Here is a 22,317-nt window from a genome sequence, read left to right as displayed (position 1 = left end):
TTGTACATCGAGAGTTCGTCCCACCTGGCCAAACGATTAATGCTGTGTTTTACCTTGGTGTTATGAAGCGTCTTTTGTCACGCATTCGTCGTGCTCGACCACAATACCGTGAGGCAGGATCTTGGCACCTGTTGTACGATAATGCGCCGTGTCATCGGTCGACGCTTGTCACTGATTTTTTGACAAAAAACTCCATATTAACCATTAATCACTCACCCTACTCACCTGATCTGGCACCCTGTGATTTTTACCTATTTTGGAAAACTTCATTTGCCCATGAAAGGACACTGGTTTCAGGACATTTCAGCTATCCAAAAGGCGACGACCGATATTCTCAAGAGCATTCCGAAAAATTACCTTAAACACTCATCTGAAATGCTAATTGACCGGGCTAAACGCTGTATCGAAGCACAAGGAAACTACTTTGAATAAAACAAATATAAGTTTTGAAAAATATTAATTTTTTGTTGTTTTTTTTTAACAGTCCTGTTTCTTTTGCGACAGACCTTGTACATATAAGACAATCTAATTGATTGGATTCCGATTCTCTGTTTGATGTTTCGCACCTTAAGATATTTCCCTGGCTTTGATTCTTGCATGTTGCAAAATATAAAATGTTCGGCTACACTCGAACTTAGGCACTTATGTATCAATCTGCATTTTCACAAATTGTACACGATGAATTATTGACTCAGATCAGTTTGTTAAGAACGCACATATGAATTAAATTTGTCATGTTCGGCTAAAATTGCATGTTTTAGTTGCCTAAGGCTGTTGTTGGCGTTTACCAAAGTAAAACACTTATTTTAAATCGATTCGTAACTTATTTAACTTCAATAATTCGATCGTTCGCTAAAATAATTGTGCTCCTTGGAGGTGTATGTACCACTCCCCCACCTAATCAAAAGAGAATAAGCCAACGCAAAAGGGTAAGTCATAGATGAGCTAGCACAGACAAATTGCGGGACATACATCTATATGGTTGCATTTTAATGTACAATTAAAACTTAATAAATACTTGGAGTTGTATTTTTATGTATATTCCTTAAGTTTAAATATTTTATAAAATTAGGGTTGTTGCGCGCTTACAGCTGCTATATTGCATGAATGATGTATGCATTTTTTCTGAAGGAATTCCTCGCTGATCCTCGAACTGGGTAACTTTCATGCCAGGTTGACTCATTCCTTTAATCTATTCACGATCCTCATCGGATAATACATTTTCACATTTTCTCAAAAAATCAAATAATTTAATTTATTTTTCTTGTCTTAAACCCCTCTTTTTTTCAAGTTCTATGTTAACTTGGCACCAGGAAGAACACAAATAGTTAATTTTGCATATACAAGGTGCTTTCCAAAGTAAACAGGACTTTTTGAATCTAGCGCCTCCTGGTGACGCTATCTATATGTCGACTGGAGCGTTAGAATCTGCTATCTTTATCGATTGTACAGTGAATTTAATGACATTTCATAGAGTGAAAGTGAAGTTATTGCGTTTTAAGTGTCAGTATGTATGTGTTATCGGTGCAAAAATTAGCTTCGAACAACGAGCCAACATTAAACTTTGTTTTAAAATTGGAAAAACTTTTACCGAAACGTTTCAGTTGATGAAACAAGTTTATTTATGGCGATGATTGCCTATCCCATAGCAGAGTGCACGAGTGGTTTCAACATTTTCAAAGTGGTCGTGAGGACATAAATGCCGAACAACATGTGATCCAATCAAAATCCATCGAAACTGTGCGTGAATTCATCAAAATCAGCCGAAATCAGCCGAAATCATCATTGAAATTCATGGAAATGGAACTGAACATCTCCAAAACATCGATTTATTGCATTTTGACGGAACATTTGGGCTTACGAAAGGTGTGTGCACGGTTTGTTCCGCATAAATTGACTGACGACCAAAAATTGCTCAGAATCCAACATTCGAAGGACGATTATTTGACCAAAAATCACATTTTAACCATAAATCACTCCCCGTATTCACCTGATATGGCAGGTGCGACTTCTTCCTTCTCGGAAAAATGCATTTGCCTATGAAAAGAAAGCGTTATGCAGACGTAGAGGCCATTCAAAAGGCTTGCACCGGCATACTAAAACACTCGTTCGATATGGTTTTGGACCATGCAAAAAATTTTATTGAAGCAGGAGGAGATTATTTTGAATAAAAAAATTGATTTTGCCGAAAAAATCATTTGTTCTGTTTTGTTTTTTTTTAAGTCCTGCTTACTTTGGAAAGCACCTTGTATAGTTATGTTTTACGTAAGTTGCGACTTACTTCTTTAGAAAGAGCGGTGCGAGCATGAGTTTTTTTAATGTTAAACGAATTGTATACCAGGTATGTTTGTAGTGCCTTTGGCGCAACACAAGTTATACAGAAAAACAATTTCGCATATACTATACTTGTGTATATAATTATTTGACTGAGGTATTTTTTCTTATTCAACGAGACTAAGATAGAGTAGAGGTAATATTTTAGCTACAATTTCTATAGATATTTTCATCTATTAATATTTCACACATATTTCTAAGATATTAATTTTTATACTCTTGCAACCAGTTGTTACAGAATATTATAGTTTCGTTTACTTAATGATTGATCAGGATGACGAGAAAAGTTAAAACCCGTTTGACTGTCTGTCCGCCCGTCCGCCCGTTCGTGCAAGCTGTAACTTGAGTAAAAGTTGAGATATCTCAATGAAACTTGGGTTTCTAGTACAACAAAACAAAATTCTCTCTCTGCCACGCCCACAAATCGCCATTAACCGAAAAATATAAAAAACCATAATTAAGCACAAAATTAGGGTATAAAGCTGTCTTTTGGTACAAAGGATCGCAGCAGCAAAGTGTTTTTTTTTTTTTTTTTTGAAAAAGTGGGCTTCTGAGGAAATCGGAGGATAACGCTGTTAAAAACTACTAAAATCGCTATAAATCAATAACTAAATAGGCCAGGCACATTAAATTTTATCACCGAGATGTTATGCGAGAGCTTTATGGGAGATGGTGTGAAAATTGGACGATGGGCGCGCCACCGCCTACTTTTTGGTGAAATTACATATCTAGAGACTTGATCAACCGATTTCGACAAAACTTAGTGGGCGGCATTCTTCTTACATTCTTATGTCTCAGTGTAAAAGTCGTACGAAATCGGACAACAACCACGCCTACTTCCCATATAACACAATTTTAAATTCCACTTGATTCGTTCAGTTTCCAGTACACAAATCAATGAGCAATTAACGTGATAACATTTTGCACGAATAATGTCTTAATCGTATGCGACCTTATGATAAAAAATCAATTAAATTAAATTAAATCTGTTCAAGCCTCTAGGTACCGAATATTTAGCCACTGGTACCTATAGTTGACTTTTGATCGAAAATGTCAGGGATAATCCTTTTTTTTATAATGGTATGTCTGTATCTCAAATCGGACAAATACTTCCCACTCTTAATGTCCAATATAAAGATTTTCGAACTTTAGGGTGACTTTGCACCGCATATAGAGCATGTTTTCTTCATAACAGTGTCTCTTTGTGCCTAAAATGGATACAAATCGGTGAAAACTTCAACTAGCTCCCATATAAGAAATATCAGGATTTTCGAACATGCCTCTGATTTTACCGCATATAATTGATGATTGTATGTGAGGAACTTTGATGAAACTCTGTGAGCATTTTATTAGTCTGTAGTATAGGTTAAAATAAATAAAATCGAGTCAATATTTCCCCCAACTCCCTTTTACTTCTACTCATAATTTTCATTACTGCAACAAATTTTGTACCGAATATATTGGTCAGTGAGTATTATTTTTATACTCTTGCAACCAGTTGCTACAGAGTATCATAGTTTTGTTCATCTAACGGTTATACGTATCACCTAAAACTAAGTGAGAGAGATATAGAATTATATACATAAATGAGCAGGATGACATGAAGAGTTGAAATCCGGTTGACTGTCAGTCTACCAGTCCGTCCGTCCGTCCGTCCGGGCAAGCTGTAACATAAGTAAACATTGAGATATCTTGAAACTTGGTATACAGGTTCCTTAGTACAAAAAAAATTCGAGCTCGTAGATGGGCGTAATCGGACCACTGCCACGCCCACAAATCGCCATTAACACAAAGCATATAAAGTGTCATAACTAAGTACTAAATTAATGGCAGTAGCAAAAGCACCTGTTAACCTTTTTGAAAAAGTTAACAAGTTCATGTGCATATCTCCTTAACCACTGAAGCTACAACAACGAAATTCGAAATCCCCGGCACGAATATTACAAGAACTACTACAAATAGTGTGAAAATGAATGAAATCGATGGAAAGCCCCGCTCACTCCCCATACAACGGTACTGTTAAAAACTACTAAAGTGGGATAACTTGGCCTAACCCCTATATAATTAATATAAGGATTTTCGAACATCCTGTTGACTTTACTCTATATGATTGTTTTACACCTTAAACTATTTTCCTGGCTTTGGTTCTTGCAAGTTTCACTAGTATAATATGTTCGTTTGCAACCGAACTTAACTCTTCCTTACTTGTTAACATTTTGTTTTATATCTAATTACGACCCGTAAACCTAAGTCAAATCTTTCAAAAAACTCACAGGAAGCTCAAGCCATAACAATTGCAGAACATGCAGTACAGCGCACATATGAGCAATGAGCACATCTGGCAGAAGTCGGAGCTAGATAAACTTCCGCTTTTGACGTTCATCAGAGGCATCTGAAGAATCAGCAAGACAACGCTCACCGTATGGTCACACAGTAGTCCACTCAAACACCTGATGAAACAATTTTTCGATATCGAGAGCATGCCTAGCTAATGGCTAATCAGCGTGAGCTGCTGAGACAGTAGATGAGACAAATGCTCGACGACTCGCTCAGCGTGAAGCAGAGCGTTGGCTAATAATCATAAAAATTTGCAGTATCGGCAATGTGTGTCGCAGTGTGGGGAATTAAAATGGAAGGAAGAAAACGTGGGAATGTGTTATTCTAGGGGCAAAGTAACTATTCATAATTAAAAAAAATCCTAGGGATCCTCGAAAGCATAATTAACAAGTGAAACTTATGAATTTCACATGACCTCATTCGGGACGGACAAAATTCGCGCTGTGGATAGATATTTGTCTACGTCCACAGTACAAAGCCAAGTACATCACCACACAGGAACACCGTTAGCACCACTTAATGAACATACACAATATTTACAGGTGTTTTCTGTGGGAGACGATGACGCGGAGACTGACAGACGGTATAAGACAGAGTGCGTACCTATCGAGCACTTAATATATCTCAAACCAACGCAAATTAAAAAGTAACCTGCATTGACTTTTACTTATTCCATATATTGGTCCGTGAAATAAATTTAAAAATGTTTTCACGCTGTAGGACACTACTATCTAAATTCTTGGTGGATATGTACCATATATAAAGATGAATGACTCTAAATTAGAGCTAGTTGCTTTCTGAAAGCTAAGTAAACCTCCAAGACGCCATGTCATATGACGTCAATATCAGCCCAAATGACCGCGCACTCTTAAAAGATACGCAAACGAATGAAAATGGTTATCCATTGTATGGTCGTAGGGCGGACAAGGAGGTCTTTTTTCTTAAACGCACCAGAGGTCATCGACAAAATTTCCTTACTGAACTTGCTGCTGGCATAATTTTGTAAAGACAAAGTGGTTGCGCTGGTTTCTGCGTCCTTTGGAATGGCGTTATTTAGGCTCCCGCTGAAACTTGCAAGTGAAAAAACACTCATTCGCAACATCAGAAAAAAAAGTAGACGCCGTTCCCACAATGTCGCACTAGCGAAGAATTGAAACGCTGGGCCGCTGGGCTTGCAACACATTCGGGATAATCGAAGTTTCACGTGTCAGTATTTCGTTTATTTTAAATTATAAAAGTTATGTTAGCAAAACTTTTATACTCTGTAACAACATGTTGCAATAGTGTGAAAATTTCGTGAAAGCATTAAGCATTTATTTGCGACGAAATCGTGAATGAATTGTAATCACTCCATATATTTTATTAGATTATATTATGGGCTATTTACTCATTTAGTTTTATTGCTATATTTTACATTGTGTCAGCTAAAGTTATATTAAAATCATCCACCGATGAGATATGTAATTCATATGTTAAAGAAACTACCGTGGTCCAAGGTCTAGAATAAATTGTTTAGGTATACTCGTTAATATATTTTTAAGCAATTTAATAAACACATACCTACATATGGTAGCTCCCACATTGTGTAATATATTCGGCATAAAGTATGTTCCAATTGAAGTAGCACGTAAATCAATTTTTTATATTTAAATCTATATTAAATGTTAAACTAATATTACTAGGATATCTACGGCATTAAGTCAACCAAAATTTGGACAGTATCACGGACATTGTCTAATTTTACACCGGCTCCTACAAACCTTTTCGGAATCACCTCGGGTGCAAAATCTTGTGTGTCTAACACAATTATTTAAAGGTAATCGCACTTTTAGTAGTTTTAAACAGAACCGTTTTATGGGAAGTGGCCGGAGCTATAACCCAATTTCACGTATTTTTACACTTGCGGGGAGAGGTGAGGGCTATGAGGTCAGGTGCTGAAAAGATTTATCTTGAGAACGTTTTAGCATAAGTGGTTTGGATGATTTGCACATTTAACGTATTAGAGAATGGACAACGCCCACATTTTTAAAAGTTCCAAACTCACAGATTCCCCTCTCTCATGTGATCCTTATAAGTAAATAACGGTCTTGCGTTTTATTGTGCAGGTCAGTTATGGCGTTTTATGCGGGCGGATAAACGGTCGATGTGTCAAGAGCAAGAAATCTTTTTATTTACGCAGACAACAATAAGCCCTGCAATGTTGTTTAACGGGATGTGCTGCAGTAAAATGATTTTTAGCTAAGCGTAATCAAACCTTACATTCTGTCGGTCATCAAATTTTGTAAATTAATCTTTCCGAAGCTCAAATTTAAATTATTTTGCTTCTGGAAATGTGTAAAGTCATTATTTGTACTGTTTATATGCAATTTAATATCACTAATAAACCGCGAGGGAAACAAACCTATATATGGAGTAAAGTCAAACGGAAAAAAATTCGAAATCATGAATATCAGTTATATTAGAGCTAAGAAAAATTTACTTCCGAATTTATTATTTTAGGCACAAAGATACACTGCTGTTAGCAAAATACGCTTTCTCAATTTCATTAAAATGACCCCACCGATTGGCCGATATATGTATGTGGGACATAGTTAACTGGAAGCTCGAAAATATTTCTATTAGGTATGTGGGAGCTTAAAGAAATACTGACCCGATTCAACCTATTTCTGACATATATATAATATAATATTATTGTCATAGAAATATTTTACCCGAATTTAAATAACATATCTCACAGATTGACCGATATTTTCGGCAAAAAGTCAGCCACTGGGGTACACGTATTCAGTATATGGTGGCTTGAACAGTTTAATTGAATAGATGGTATTCATTGGTGCTTGATATTTATACTGAAAAGTGAAAGAATTAGGTGGAATTTAAAATTGTGTTGTATAGGAAGTATACGTAGTTTTAGTTATATTGTCGGCTCACAATCCATACCAAACTGTTGTTTTTTCTGGATGAAGTGGCAACTCTTCAGGTTGCTCTTCGTCCCAAATGCGGCAATTTCGTTTATTTACATACCCATTGAGCCAGAAATAGGCCTCATCGCTGACCAAATTTGGTTCGAAAACGTCGGTTCTTCTTGGAACTTTTTATGAGCCCATAGAGCGAAGCGAAATCCCTTGGGAAGGTCGAGCTGTTTCAGTTCTTAAAACAAGCCGTATTTTGCATGATAACAATTTAAGATCTCACCGTAAAATGCGCCAAGTCATTCCATACGTCAGTCCGAGTTGCTGCGAACGGCACCGAATCGACACTCCACGGTCTTCATGGACACTCTCGGCTACGGTTGCTTTATTTTCTTCACCTCGTGCTAGACGAGGCCTATTCGGTCGATCCAATAAAGAATGCTCACTCTTAAGAGGGGTAATTCGTGTGTCTGTCTGTATGTCCGTTTGTCTGTCCATCTGTGCAAATGATAATTTGAGTAATAATTCAGATATGTTCCTGAAAATTAGGTGTAAATGTTTGTTATGGAACCACTGCCACGTCCTCAAAACGCCAATTAACAAACATCTATAAAGTGCAATAACTAAGCGGAAAATTAAGACATAATAATTAATGTAATTCGGCACAAGAGATCGTGGTAAAAGGTTATAATAATAACCCAGCGATTACACTCCTCCCGTCGCGAGGAGCGGGTGCGGAATAAATCGAGTCATAAAATGCAAGAGAGTATTTTAAGCATCGAGATCTAAAGCTGTTCTGTTATAGAAATAGAAATTTCAAGCAACTATTCAACAGCTACCTTTTAAAATACGTTAAAACAAGGCGTTACAATTATATTTATTAAGAGAAAGCAATATAGTCTTTTTAATTTCGAAAAAGTAAAGTCAGATAATTCAGTGCTGGAAAGAGAATTAAAATCGTGACATATGAGACATTATATTTTACCCCAGGGAGGATACATGATTACCTTTTAGGATCCGGGGTCATAACTGGGCATGATACTGCTCACCTCTATCGATCAAATTTAGTATAAGTTTACGATTCGATAACAGATAATCAGATTGGCCAAATATCGCGGCAAAGGTAGCCCGAAGCCGAAAAACCACAGCTTAGCAGGTCAAAAATCAAGATTCTGTTGACAAGGCCAAACTGTCCACGGGGAACAAGGAATACTATTTGTATTGTGTCGTTTTCGCGAAGCTATTCGTCAAAGGAGCCTACTGCATGTATCTTTTTCGCCACATTTTCAACCAATATCTTGCCAGAATGACTGAATTCGCCTGATTTAGCTCCATGTGACTTCTGGCTATTCAGTGAACTCTAACGACTGATCCGGAAAACCCGTTTTGAGTCAAATCATAACTTTAAACGTGAATCGCTACGCACATTGAATGTTATTCCGGAAACTGACTTTAAATGTTTCGAGGATTATAAATAACGTTGACGCAAGTGTATTGGGGCCAAGTGAGATTATTTTGAGGGAGACGAAATAGATTTTGAAGAATAAACTATAAATGTTAAAATTATGAACAAAGTCTTACTATTCTTTGCTCATAGTTTAAATCATTGGTACTTCATTTGAAAACTGAGAAGTGTAAGAATCAGATGGAGTTTGGTGGATATGGATCGTCCATAAAATCCTCTTGTATTATACCAGTTTTAAATTTTTTTGCCTCTGGCGCATTTATTTATTGAATTGTCGCACTTTTAGTAATTTTTAATAGAACCGCTAAATGGGCGGGGGCGATTTCTCCCATTTTTTACAGCGTTAATTGGGGTCTTTAAGTGACTGGTTGTTAGCGAATTTGGATATTATAACTTGAACATTTAAGAAGATATCTACATTAAACACCTCACAGGGCGACCACACGCCCATTTTTTCTAAAAATTTGCCCAAGTGTTCTTCTTGCTACTGCGATTTCCTGAGCCATTGCATTTTTACTTTTGTGCTTGCACTTTATAAATTTTCGTTCAAAAGCGTTTTGCGAGCTTGGCAGTTGTCCGATTCCACCCATTTATTAAATCCTTCTCACCTTTTTGCAAATGAACACGTTTACAATGCTTTATTAAGGTATCTTAATTTTTACTAAAATCACTCGGATTTCAACTCGTTTCATCATCCTGATCATTTTTATATATGTATAACTCCATATTTAACTCGAGTTTTTTAAATGATCATATATATACTATACAAGAACGTCCTTTTCCTCTTATTCTATTCATTAAATTGTACTGAATGATATGATGATATGTCTTGAAACGGCCCGCGCTTTATCTTATATATTAAAATGAATCGCAAAATGTGTTGCTAAGCGCATAACTCAACAACACCTCGACCAATTTTGCCAATTCTTTTTTTTAAAATGTTCGTTGAGGTTCAAGGATGGTTTTTACGGCAGGCAATTCGAATAATTGCTGGAAAACCCCTAAAAACAGTCCTTTCCATCAACATATGGCAGCCCAAGGCAAAGCAAGGCAAGAAGTACTCTCAGGATGCGGTGCCCTACGTGCGGAATTATGGATATCGGTCAATCAGCAAGCGATCGTCACGATGTCACAGCACAACTTTTCAAGTAACAGTTACGATGTTTGATGGACTTTGTCTTGAAGCAACGTATACATATGTGGTGCTGTTAGATGTTAGATGTACTCTGTTGAGTGGCAAAAAAGAGATGTGCCGCACGCACACATTATTATTTGAATGGTGGTGGTTACACCAGATCAAACTGTTGAAATCATTTCTGCGGAAATTCCTTGTGTAGAGAAATATCAAGTATTATACGAAGTGATGAAAACCAATATGGTTCATGGACCTTGCGGACACTATAATCTCACTTCGGTTGGTATGTCTGACAATAAATGCACGAAACACTATCCACGTGCTTTTCTTTCGGAAACCCAAACTAGAAATGATATATATCCACTCTATCGCCATCGCTCACCAGACGACAATGGCAGAACATTCAGCATTCAATTCAGAAGAGTGAATATCGAAGTTGACAACCCACGAATCGTACTATATTCACCATTCACGCTTTGTAAGATATTTACTTTTACAATTCATGAACGTTCACCATTCACGCTTTGTTAGATATTTACTTTTACAATTCATGAACGTTTTCCGACTGTTGTGCGTCTCGCAGGTAATTTGGAGAATGGCCAAAGAGTGTACTTCAGCCCAGAGAATACAGTACAGTCAGTGAAAACACCGCCAGCAATCAAATTAATATTCACGAGTTTTTATCAACTTTCGTCAGTTATAGGTTGACGAGAACATTGCTCTAATCGGAAATACCTTGATATTATACCTGGAATGTATCGTCGAAGAAATAGTTGCGCAAAAAGCAAGGCTAACCAGTAGATGGACATCCAGGTGTGTTATCAACTAATGCAATAGGACGAATTTACGAAATCCACCCAAAAAACGACGATTGTCTCTAGCTTAGGTCAATGTACGCGGTTCAACTTTATTTGAGTCATTGCGTACTGTGAATGGTACGGTGGGTGCAAGTTTTGGAGAAGTAAGCCAGCAATTACAATTGCTGGAACATGTTAATCACTGGAATGAAAATGAAGTTCGCACACTTTTCGCGATAAACATTTCGACATATCCCCCTTAAAATCCGCGTCAGTTATGGGATACGAACAAAAATAACATTGCATCATTACATCGTCTTCGCTAAAAATTGGAAATGGTACAATTCCGGTTGATACTTCCGGTGGTTTGATATCAATTCCATTTTCCCTTTATCAATTCACTAGAGATGACTACGATTCCTTAATTGCACGCGCAATGTTAGTTGCCAAAAATACCGATGTTCTTGACTTAATCTGGAAGATTTAAAGTCAAATTCCGGGAGACTTGCGCTCATACAAATCCATCGATCGTCTTGACAATCAAGACGACGCCGTGAATTACCCAGAGGATTTTCTAAATTCAGGCTTGGTATGCCACCGCATTATTTACATCTTAAAGTTGGATCTGTCGTTAATATGTTCCGCAATCTGCGCTATAGAATACAAGGGGGCAGAATGCTTGATTCTTAGAATTCCTTTGAGTTCTAACGATTTGCCATTTCGGTTCAAACGTATTCCGTTTCCAGTGAAAATTGCATTTGAGATGACAATCAACTAGTGTCCAATCATAATGTGTGGCATAAATTTGTAAATGCTATGTTTTTGACACGGTCAGATATATGTATGTACATGGCGTTCTCACGAGTTGGAAAACCATCTTTTCTGTACACCGGAACAGAAACCAAAAAATGTTGTTTATTAAACTGCGTTACATCGAAAAAAAAAATGAAATGATAAAAATAACTTTCTTTTCATTTCAAAACACATAATTTCACGCAGGACAACGGCTGCGGTGTCAGCTAGTTAATCATATAATTATTAATTAATTTATGCTTTTGAATCGCACGTTTTATAGATAATTCATATGTAGTACTTTTCCGCATAAGCATATTTAAGATTTGACGGTTTTAAGAAAGTAGGATCGAAATTAATGCTATTTTAGAAATATTGCAGGAAATGGTGTCAGGTTGAACTGGTCTGAACGCTAGTATTAAATAACAATAATAACAATTACTTCAATATAACTAGATTCATATAACAAAAATAACGTTAGCAGCTGGTAGTGGTAGTAGTGCAACCTATTGTTCTAAATGGACATAAAAATACAAGATACCTATGTATATACCTTTGCTCATATGTATATATTACGCGTTTATTTATGTTTGTAATAACACACATCATAAATATTATATAAGAGGGCCAGAATATTGCAGAATAAGTTGTTAAGCGATTACTTATGTTTTTAAATAGCAGCAATATTAAAGGAGGCATGCCTATACCAGTACGCAGATATTGTTACGGCCAACCAAATTTCAGTTCTATCATAATAAGAGAATATACATTCTCTTTCACTCTACAATATTTGAATGCATTTATATGTAATGATAAGAGAGGCTTGAACATTAGCAGTTGTAAAATAACAACAGCACCTGTTCATTGGATAAGGCAGAGCGACAGAGAGATTGCAAATAAATATTTTGTAACAAGTGCTTCGTGAATGGTACACCACCAGCTGCTTTTCGCTTATGCTTGTAACAGTTGTCACCATTGAGAATTACGAATTTTAATGGAATACTGTACACACATATATACATTTGTTCGTTGCAAAAATATATTTGTGATAATAATTGGAGATTGAAGTTTTTTTGTAGTTTTGCATTATATTCGTTGAGTATGATTTTCTTAAGTAGAAAAACTGATATTTAAATCAGTAAAGCGTTTTATAGCTTGTTCTTGTTATTGGGCTATTATTATACTAGCTAGGTATTAATTTTATATGTTACCAGTTATCATTAATGTTGGAGGAAACAACATTTGACGTGAATTTGATGATGCTTTTGTTTTAATTGTGTAATTGCATCAGAGCATTTAGGTTGCACACAAGCCACGCCAGCACGCAGCCTCAGTGTGCCACAAATATCGAAGTGAAGTTGACCTCTTGCACATGAGCGCCCTTTCGTAAGGTTTTCTAACAATTCATTTGATAAATACCAATGAACCATTGTAAGATGGCATTAAGAAAATGAAAGAAAATAGTTACATTATACTGTTGTACTTACCATTTTGCCCCTCATCTTTGACAATAAACTTCGTCGGCCTCATTTGAAATTCGATGACACTTTTCTCTACGGCGCCAAGCATTGATGCAATACGCAGTCAGAAACACTACAGTGCTAGTTTCACTTTCGGCGAAAGAGTATCAGCATTTCCCGAACGCATTTCGCCTACATTTGGTTTATGTACACGCATCTCACCAAAGTAGTTAACCTGCTACTCAAACGATGTCTTAAGCAGTAAAAGTAGTGCTATGCTGCTATGATGACGCGGCTACGTATGATGATGGAGGTGAGAGCTGCCGGTTTTAATACGTTATACACACCATTTAAAAAGTAAACAACAAGTTTTATGAATTCAAATAATTAATGAAATAGTGCTATGGAAAACTAAATACACAATTATCGCATATTATATGATGCAAATCAATAACTTCTCGCACAGTGAATAATTAAACCAAAGTATTACAGCACAAGTGATGTGTCAAATTTACTAAAACAATTAACAATACGTGTTCAAATAGCAAAGGAAAATAAAAATTAATTGTGAATCTATTAAATTAATTATTTTGGAGTGTAATAAGTGTTATACATGAGTTTATCCTCTGATTTCAGTTTAAACCAAAACATAAAAGTAGGATGTGAAACTTTGTTAAATGTTAATTATAATGATGATTCATTATTTGTGACAGAAATTTCGTTGGTGTTTTCAAATAACAAATAAGAATGAATTTTCATTTGTCAAAAAATTTGTTAGACAAATAAGGTGTTAACTTTCCCAAATATAAAATTAGTTAATTGGTAGTCTGCAACTAATTATAAAAGATCTAATATTTGGCAATGTTTATTCTTATTGAAACTTTTAATGAAATTCTGTGGTGAAAATGGTTGAAATATTTTAAGATATAACTGGTGCAAAAATGGATAACACAACTATAAACCACACCATGTTTGCATTAAATAATTAAGATGTACGGGAATTGTACCGAAGTAGCTCATTAAGCGACAGGACAGAGAGACGAATTTATCGAATAATATGTTATATGTATGTATACAATTTAAATTTTATATAAAAGTATTTTTGAAAGATTCCTTATGTAAAATAACTAGTACATATTTTTCTAACAATTTTAATGTGTACGCGTTTTTACCTGTGCAAACACGCCATTCATTCTCGTATGCATATACATATTTGTTTAAATATGTTAGACTTCCGAATGTAAGCGTACATATGTATATATAATAATTGCTTTGAGTGTTTACGTTTACGTGGCGCTGTCATTGGCTGTGCCAATTGAAAGAGTAAGTGCATTTGTGTGAATAACCGTTAACAAAAATAGACACAACTATACTGATGTCATTTACAAGAATTAGCTATATTCAATATTAGTTATCAAATAACCAAAGCATACCAAAACTTTAATTCTATATTTCAACAAACATACTTTTATATTATCGCAAAATGTTCCTATAGAGTATAATAGTTTTGTTCACCTAACCGTTGTTTGTATCACTTATATATATATATTTTATATATGTTTATATATATGAACGATCAGAATCGTATCATCGAGCTGGTATCTAAATAAAACTAGGTATGTTGCTATTGCAGATGGGATGAATCGGACCATTGCCACGCCCATAAAACGCATCTAATCGAAAACGTATACAATTCCATGACTAAGCTCCACAGTAAATTTAGGAAGGTTATTTGGTATGACGTACCGCATTAGAGAAGGGCATATGCTGTTTGAAAGATATTGAAAAATTGCGCCTCCAGAATCAGCCAAAATGTTGTCTTAGTACATCCGACAGTGTTAAATTGAACAAAATCGAATTGTAACTCCGCCCACTCCCTATAAAACAGTTGTGGTAAAACTACTAAAAATGGTATAAATTAATAAATAAACGTGTCAGAGACGTTAAATGTAACACCCAAAATAACAAGAGAGAACTTTATAAGAGACGGATGCCAAAATGGAACTATGGATGTGACACCGCACACTTTTAGGGCAAACACACGTCTCCGGATCTTCTATATCACTTTTAATCAAATACGGTACGCAACATTATTCTGGCATTATAACATTACGTTTGAAAATGGGCGATATCGAATCACAACTACACCTTCTTTCCATATAACACAAATGTTATAGATTCTCTCACTTTCTAATGAATATATCGGAATAGAACTCTACACAACTCCGGCACACTAGTTGTGCCTAAAAATTGTCAAAATCAGATCATAACTGTTTAAGCATTAGAAACCGAATATGGGGATTCCAGTGCCTATTGCTATCTGTTTAACAAACATATCGGTTAATCTGTAAAACTAGTGCTTCTAAGAAAAGTCTGTCAAAAACGAACCGTACCATTCAGACACTGAATATGGAGACCCCAGTGTACATTGCCAACTTTTGAACGAAAATAACGGTTTTTTGGTAAAATAATGTCTGTATATGGAAAACGGATTAAACCAGGTTAGCTCTCAAATGCCTAATATAATCATTTTCGAACTTCCCGTTGACTTAAGTCCACATATATAAAAAGTTGTGAGTTATCGTAATGAAATTAAGAAAGCGTCTTTTCATAATAATAGTATACCTTAGTGGCTAAAATGAAAGAGATTGGGTGAAAAATTCAAGCCCAAGTCTTCACATAATCCATGTTCAAACATCCGGTCGACTGTACTCCTTATATATGGGAGAGGATATATGTATGTGGTACTTTTGCAAAACTAAAAAAAACATATTTTTCTCTAAATAAGTATATATTATATCTCACAAAAACTATATGAACTGTTATACAATACGTAGATATAATATATAAGTAGTTCGGTACTATACATATGTGAAATTGGTTTACGAATTAACCAAGCTTCAATATGCTACATACATATAATATATATGGTGATTTTATTATATTTTATTCTAATTAACCTTATACTGAATATGTCTGCCTGTGCATGAGTATACCTCAGAAATGTCAAAATATATAGAGATTTCCGATTTCCACCTGATTTTAAACCTTTGAGGTTGGTCAAAATTTGTGATGTTATAATAAAAGAAAGTGGAAAAGTTTGTTAAAAATTATGTGATCCAAGTAGAGACACTTTTTTCAAAGCTTTTTTTTTGACATATCACGTGTGTCGTACAAGTTGTCATGTTAGTTTTGTTCAGTATTGTTTAGCATTTCGTCATAGAAAGACTTACGCCTGAACAACGTTCACAAATCGTTCAATTTTATTATACAAATTCGCGTTCTGTAAGGAATGTGTTTCGTGCGCGTTTGGCCAACTTATGGTCAATATAATCGGCATACTGAGTATACTATCCGCAACATCATCACCCATGTAATAGATCCCGTCTAGCAGGCATTGAAGAAAATATAGCAGCCATAGGTGAGACTGCACACGCAGACCGTAGAGAGTAGATTCGGCAACGTTCGCAGCAACTCCAACTGACGTATGGGACAACTTGGCGCTTTTATCGTGATCTTAAATTGAAATCGTACAAAATACAGCTTGTGCAAGGATTTATTCGGACATTCCGAAGCGCCATCACTTTGTTTTATGGGCTCTTGAAAAGTTTCAAAAGCACCTGACGTTTTTTAGGCAAATTTGGTTCAGTGATGAGGCTCATTTCTGGCGCAATGGGTATGTAAACAAGCACAATTGCTGCATTTAAGAAGAAGAAGAACCTGATGAGATTAAAGAGCTACCATTTCACCCTAAAAAACAACGGTATGGTATGGTTTGTGGGCCAGTGTAATCATCGGTCCATATTTCTTCACAATTGATGTCAATGAGAACGTAACCGTCAATGGCAACCGTTATCGCGATTATTTGATGCCTGAAATTCAAGTTCGTGATTTCGGCGACATTTCTAAGACGGTGCCACTTTCCACACATCGCATCAATCATTGGATTTATTGAAAAAGCACTTCGGTGAGCAGCTAATTTTACGTTTTTGACCGATCGATTTGCCACAAAGATCGTGTGATATCACACCGTTAGATTTTTTCCTGTGGGGATAGTAAGTCCATGCGGATAATCTCGCTTCAATTCAGGCCTTGGACCAAAGCATCGGGGGTGTCTTTAGCCAGTTACCAGCCGAAATGCTCGCACGAATCATAGAAAATTGGACTCACCGGATGGTCCTAGCCACGGCCAATATTTTAAAGAGATTAAAAATAATGCCTAAACATGTTTTTTCGAATGATAATAAGCATTCCCCTATAAATTTGTAATTTGAGTTTTTTCTTTAAAAATGTAGGGAACTTCGAAACCTTTATAACCGAGGAAGTTCTAAATACATTGACCCGACTTCGTGGGATCCTAGTGGAAAATAAGTAATTGTGCACGGTTTTTGATATAAAATGAACCTAATATATAGATTACTCATACGTTCATAAATTTGCCACCAACCTGTAAATTCTTTACTACATCAACAGTTCATATATCAACGCAGCAACAGCAATTCACCATTTGTCCTCACAATAACAACAACAGCAAAATTGAATAAAGATACGTTACAATCATAATTGGAGTCGAACGCGGTTTCAGTGAAAACTAATTCCTGAGGACTACAGACAAGATCTTTTATAAATTTTTCATGTGACTTGGTGTAAAAAGTAAAAACAAAGCAAGTAAGGAAGGGCTAAGTTGTTACGGAAAAAACGGTTCAAAAGGATCTAGATCCAAAGTTTTAATAGATAATAGGAAGGCTCACAAGAGTAATCTCAGGTAATAATTTTTGATTTTATTTTCCCCTTTACAGAGTTATATTACCACTTTTTCGTACTCGGGGATCCGACAGCATAATTATCAAATTTGCAAAAATCCAACTACATACAAGTTATTGACGGAAATATAGCAGTTTCGGACAAACATGACTTCTTAACGCATCGAATAAATTTGATAAATTACCTCACCGTTTTGAGAGAAACGGAAAATATATTTCACGTTTTCCTCAATCACACATGACTAAAGTTCTTCAGGCAGACATTGATCAAATTTATCGATTCATTGACAAGGTGAAAATTCACAATAGATAAGCGCGAAGCATATATATAATTGACACTGCGCTAAAATACAGGGCTGGAAGTCCAGATTTCGACAATTTTAATGATCTTATATTTAAAGCACAAGAATTTATGGAATGACCGTCAACTTTTCATAAACTCTCAGATACAACAGCATATCGATAAATTCATTGAGACTGTTAACAAATTTTATTCTTCTTCTTTATTGGCGTAGACACCGCTTACACGATTATAGCCGAGTTAACAACAGCAAATATTATTGCCAATACAAAACAAACCGACGCTATCACTGGTAATCTCTTCGAATTGTTAATGGCCAGAAGTAGAGCAGTTATAACAAATTTGGACAGTATCATTTACTCCGACCGATACCGTTGCGGATCGCGGCAACTCAACGTTTTCAGTTACAAACTGCAAGCTTTTGTAAAATAAGAAAAAAATTCTACAATTGTGTGACAACTATTCAACAATAATAAGGCGTCATGAAAAACTACCTCCAATAACCTTGATCCTAACATCGAAGTTGGCATTGGCTTACTTATCATAAACGACCAAACAGTCGAAGTTCGGGAAGAAGAAACTTCATCGATTACAATAACCGGCACTTATTTAGTAACATTCGAAGGAGAAGTTTGCATTAATGGTACGACGTTTTTCAACGAAACCTCCGACCTGCAATTCCTTCAACACAGTTTTTCAACTTGTGATACTGGCTGTTGCTACCATTATAGGTGAAGCATTAGTATTTTGGATGTACAGGGCGAATAAATGCATTCAGGACAGAGATAATAAGAAGAAAGCGGTAGCCAATATCATGAAAGCGGCCGCGGCCGGCCTTGATTTAGACGGGGCAGTTAACACATTAGAACGCAAATTCTTCGCTACATCAACAGTTCATATTTCAACGCAGCAACAGAAATTCATCATTTGTCCTCACAATAACAACAACCTCCAAATTGCATTAAGGTACGCTACAGCAACAACAATATTAGCAGGTGCAGTTCATTGCAGCAACGGTAGTTACTCCAAAATTGTGCCAAGAGTAGGGAAAAGCAAGCAGGACTTATATTTTAAGATTTAGTTTTAGTTTGGAATTTAAATAAAGCGCATAGCGTTCGCTCCAGCTAGAATCCACAATCTTTTAATAAACACATAGTGCTGAAATCAAAATTTATATAATTTCATTGTATCCCATTGGTTCTTATTAATATCAACTATTTCACTTTAACTGATCGACAAATATCTATCCCTATGTATGCTTAAATTTAGAAAACAATGTAACGGATTTTGATACAGTTTTTTTTATAGATAGAGTGATTGAAGAGGAAGGTTTTAAAAATAAATTAAATCGTAGAGAAATGCTGTTATTATTGAGGTTTGGTTTTTAGGAATGTTCAATTCCATTTCCATGAATTTCAATGATGATTTCGGCTGATTTTTGATGAATTCACGCATAGTTTCGATGGAATTTCCGGTGATCACGAATCTTGATCGGCCCACATGTTAATCGTCATTTGTGTCCTCACGACCACTTTGAAAACGTTGAAACCACTCGTGCACTCTGCTACGGGATAGGCCATAAACTTGTGTCATCAACTGAAACGTTTCGGTAAAGGTTTTACCAATTCTAAAACAAAATTTAATTTTGGCTCTTTCTTCGCAGCTCATTTTCGCACCGATAACACAAACATACTGACATTTAAAACGCAATAACTTCGCTTCTAATCGTTGAAATGTTTTGAAATTCTCACTGGACAATCGATAAAGATAGCTGATTCTAACGCATCAGTGGACCTCCAAAAGGAGGCGATTCAAAGTCCTGTTTACTTCGTCGTCCTTCTGCTGAGGCGGTGTGCCCTAGGAATGTAATTTCGGACTTTCGAAGGACTGACTTTGTAGTATTGAGTCTTTGGTTATGTTTTTGTAGGCGCTCAAAGAGTTGACAGAGGTGACATAGATGTTTATTTAAGGATGATGATGCGGCGCAGATGTCACCCATGTATGGACATGTAAAATCTAGTTCTCGTAGGACATCATGTATGAATCTTTGCATGTCTGCGCTGCGTTGCGAAGACCGAAGGGTCTTCCGAAAGTCGAAATGATAGCTGCTTTCGGAATATCCTCTGGATTTACGGGAATTCGGAGGAAAGCTTTTTGCGGATCGATCTTTGAAAAGATCATCTTACCTTTTAAATTGTATATCTTTATTTATTAAAGGAAATACAATTATGAATAATTATACTGCCTATAAAACATAACAGCACTAGCGACAGGGCCTTCGGCTGAATACCTTTTAAATTATAGGTAAAGTCCAGTAGATATGGAATTGGATATCGGTCTGGATCTGTTACACTGTTGAATGCCCTGAAATCTCCACATGGTCGCCAGGTACCGTCTGTTTTCATTACCATGTGAAGATGGCTGGCCCAACTACTGTTCGATGGGCGGCAGATGCCCAATTTGATTATACTTTCGAATTCTGCTTTAGGCGCTGCCAGTTTATCTGGTGAAAGGCGTCTTGGTCATGTAGATAGAGGTAGATTCAGCGCATTCTGCGAATTTTATTCTATCTCTTCGATCGACGGATAATGGGTTCCCCGGAATGGCAATTTCAGTTTGTTTTTTAATGGTTGCCATGAATGCGGGAGCAAGAAGGCGTTTCATACCCAAAATATCCACCAAAATCGTTCGAACCGACTCATGAGAGATGTCGAGCTCTCTTGCCATCTCTTTAACACGTGCTTGACGATTTTCAAGCGCGATATTCTTTACTTTTTTAATATTTTCATCAATTGAAGAATTTTAAGCGGCTGCTTTAAAAGTGCACTTTCTATAAGGGCGGATATGCAAAATTTTGTGGGTTTATATGGAAAAAGCACAGCCAAAAAGTCACCATTAACACAAAAAGGAAGGCTGCACGACTTTATCGGATAACAAAATTGGAATCAATATAATTGGCAAAAGATTATGTAGTTTGATGAAAGCAAATTTAATTTTAAGCTCTCAAATTTACGTTACGTGCGGCGTTGAGGTAGTCAGAGGTTGCAGGATAATAGTACACCCAACTCTTTTTTTACACGGTAGATACGTTCCTCAGAAATCCGTGTGAAAAAACGTGTAAAAAAAGAGGCGTTTCCTATAGAAAATGTCATCTGAAAACCGTGTAAGATTAAATAAAAAAAAAGTTTTACTTCGAAAAACCGTGTAAAAAATGTTGAAAACTATGAAAAATCGGATATGCATACAAATTGTATGTTCATATGGCATTTTATTGAGCATTAAAACTTAAAATACATAATTCATACGGGTGAATAATTGGTATATTAAGCAAAAACAAAAGAAAACTGTTAATCCAGAACTAAGAACAGAAAAATTAGAATAGAAATAAGGAAAAAATATTTACATTGCTACATAATTATTCGTCGCTACTTGAAAACAATTGTTTGCGACGAACTGGAGTAAAGTCGGTATCATCGCTGGAGATATCCATTTCAGCAATTTAAATATCATATGAACAAGATGTGTAGGTAAGAGTTATCGAATAAAGGGATTTCCCAGTTACTACTATGTATGTTCATTTCAGCAATGGTGCTAAGTGTGGTAAAAACAAACATAATGACAAGACAGTGATTTAAAAACCGAAGTAGATTAAAAATTTTTTACAAAAAAAAAATTTTCTCAACCGTGTAACTTCAAGTCCGTGTAAAAAGAAACCGTGTAAAAAAAGAGTTAGGTGTATAGTAAAGAAAATTAGGTTTTCAAAGGCTAATGACCTTTCTGATGAAATAGTGAATCCATAATTAAAGTGCCTTATCCTTATATCGATCACCTAATATTCCAGGATGACTCAGCGCCATGCCATCGAGCAAAATGGCCAAATTTCGATTCGAAACAAATCTACGTTAAAACATCTGTGCAATATTGGTGTATAGTATATTAAGCTCGAGTTTTTATTTTTGGTTGACCGTTAGTGGTGAAAATTATTTAGTCGCTATAAAATAACTCCATATTTTTTTCAAGG

At 35.9% G+C, this 22,317-nt stretch overlaps 2 protein-coding genes across 9 annotated transcripts in view; both read left to right on the top strand.

Moving 5' to 3' along the window:
* LOC126765699 (uncharacterized) overlaps nucleotides 1–22,317 on the top strand; it is a 460,036-nt gene that overhangs the window by 325,168 nt on the left and 112,551 nt on the right. The gene's annotated exons all lie outside the window — the stretch shown is intronic.
* The window catches only part of LOC126765674 (uncharacterized), a 100,435-nt gene continuing 91,194 nt past the window's right edge, over nucleotides 13,077–22,317 (top strand). For 2 of the 7 annotated variants that reach the window (XM_050483352.1, XM_050483346.1), the window contains exon 1: nucleotides 13,077–14,298. The gene's annotated coding sequence lies outside the window, so the exon portion shown is untranslated. Of the gene's footprint in view, nucleotides 14,299–14,494; nucleotides 14,556–22,317 lie in introns of those variants that run through there. The other 5 variants (XM_050483351.1, XM_050483348.1, XM_050483347.1 and 2 more) reach the window with 5 other exon arrangements.

Source organism: Bactrocera neohumeralis, unplaced genomic scaffold (genome assembly GCF_024586455.1).
Source record: "Bactrocera neohumeralis isolate Rockhampton unplaced genomic scaffold, APGP_CSIRO_Bneo_wtdbg2-racon-allhic-juicebox.fasta_v2 cluster11, whole genome shotgun sequence".
Lineage (NCBI taxonomy): Eukaryota > Metazoa > Arthropoda > Insecta > Diptera > Tephritidae > Bactrocera > Bactrocera neohumeralis.
This window is presented reverse-complemented; position numbering and strand designations above follow the sequence as displayed.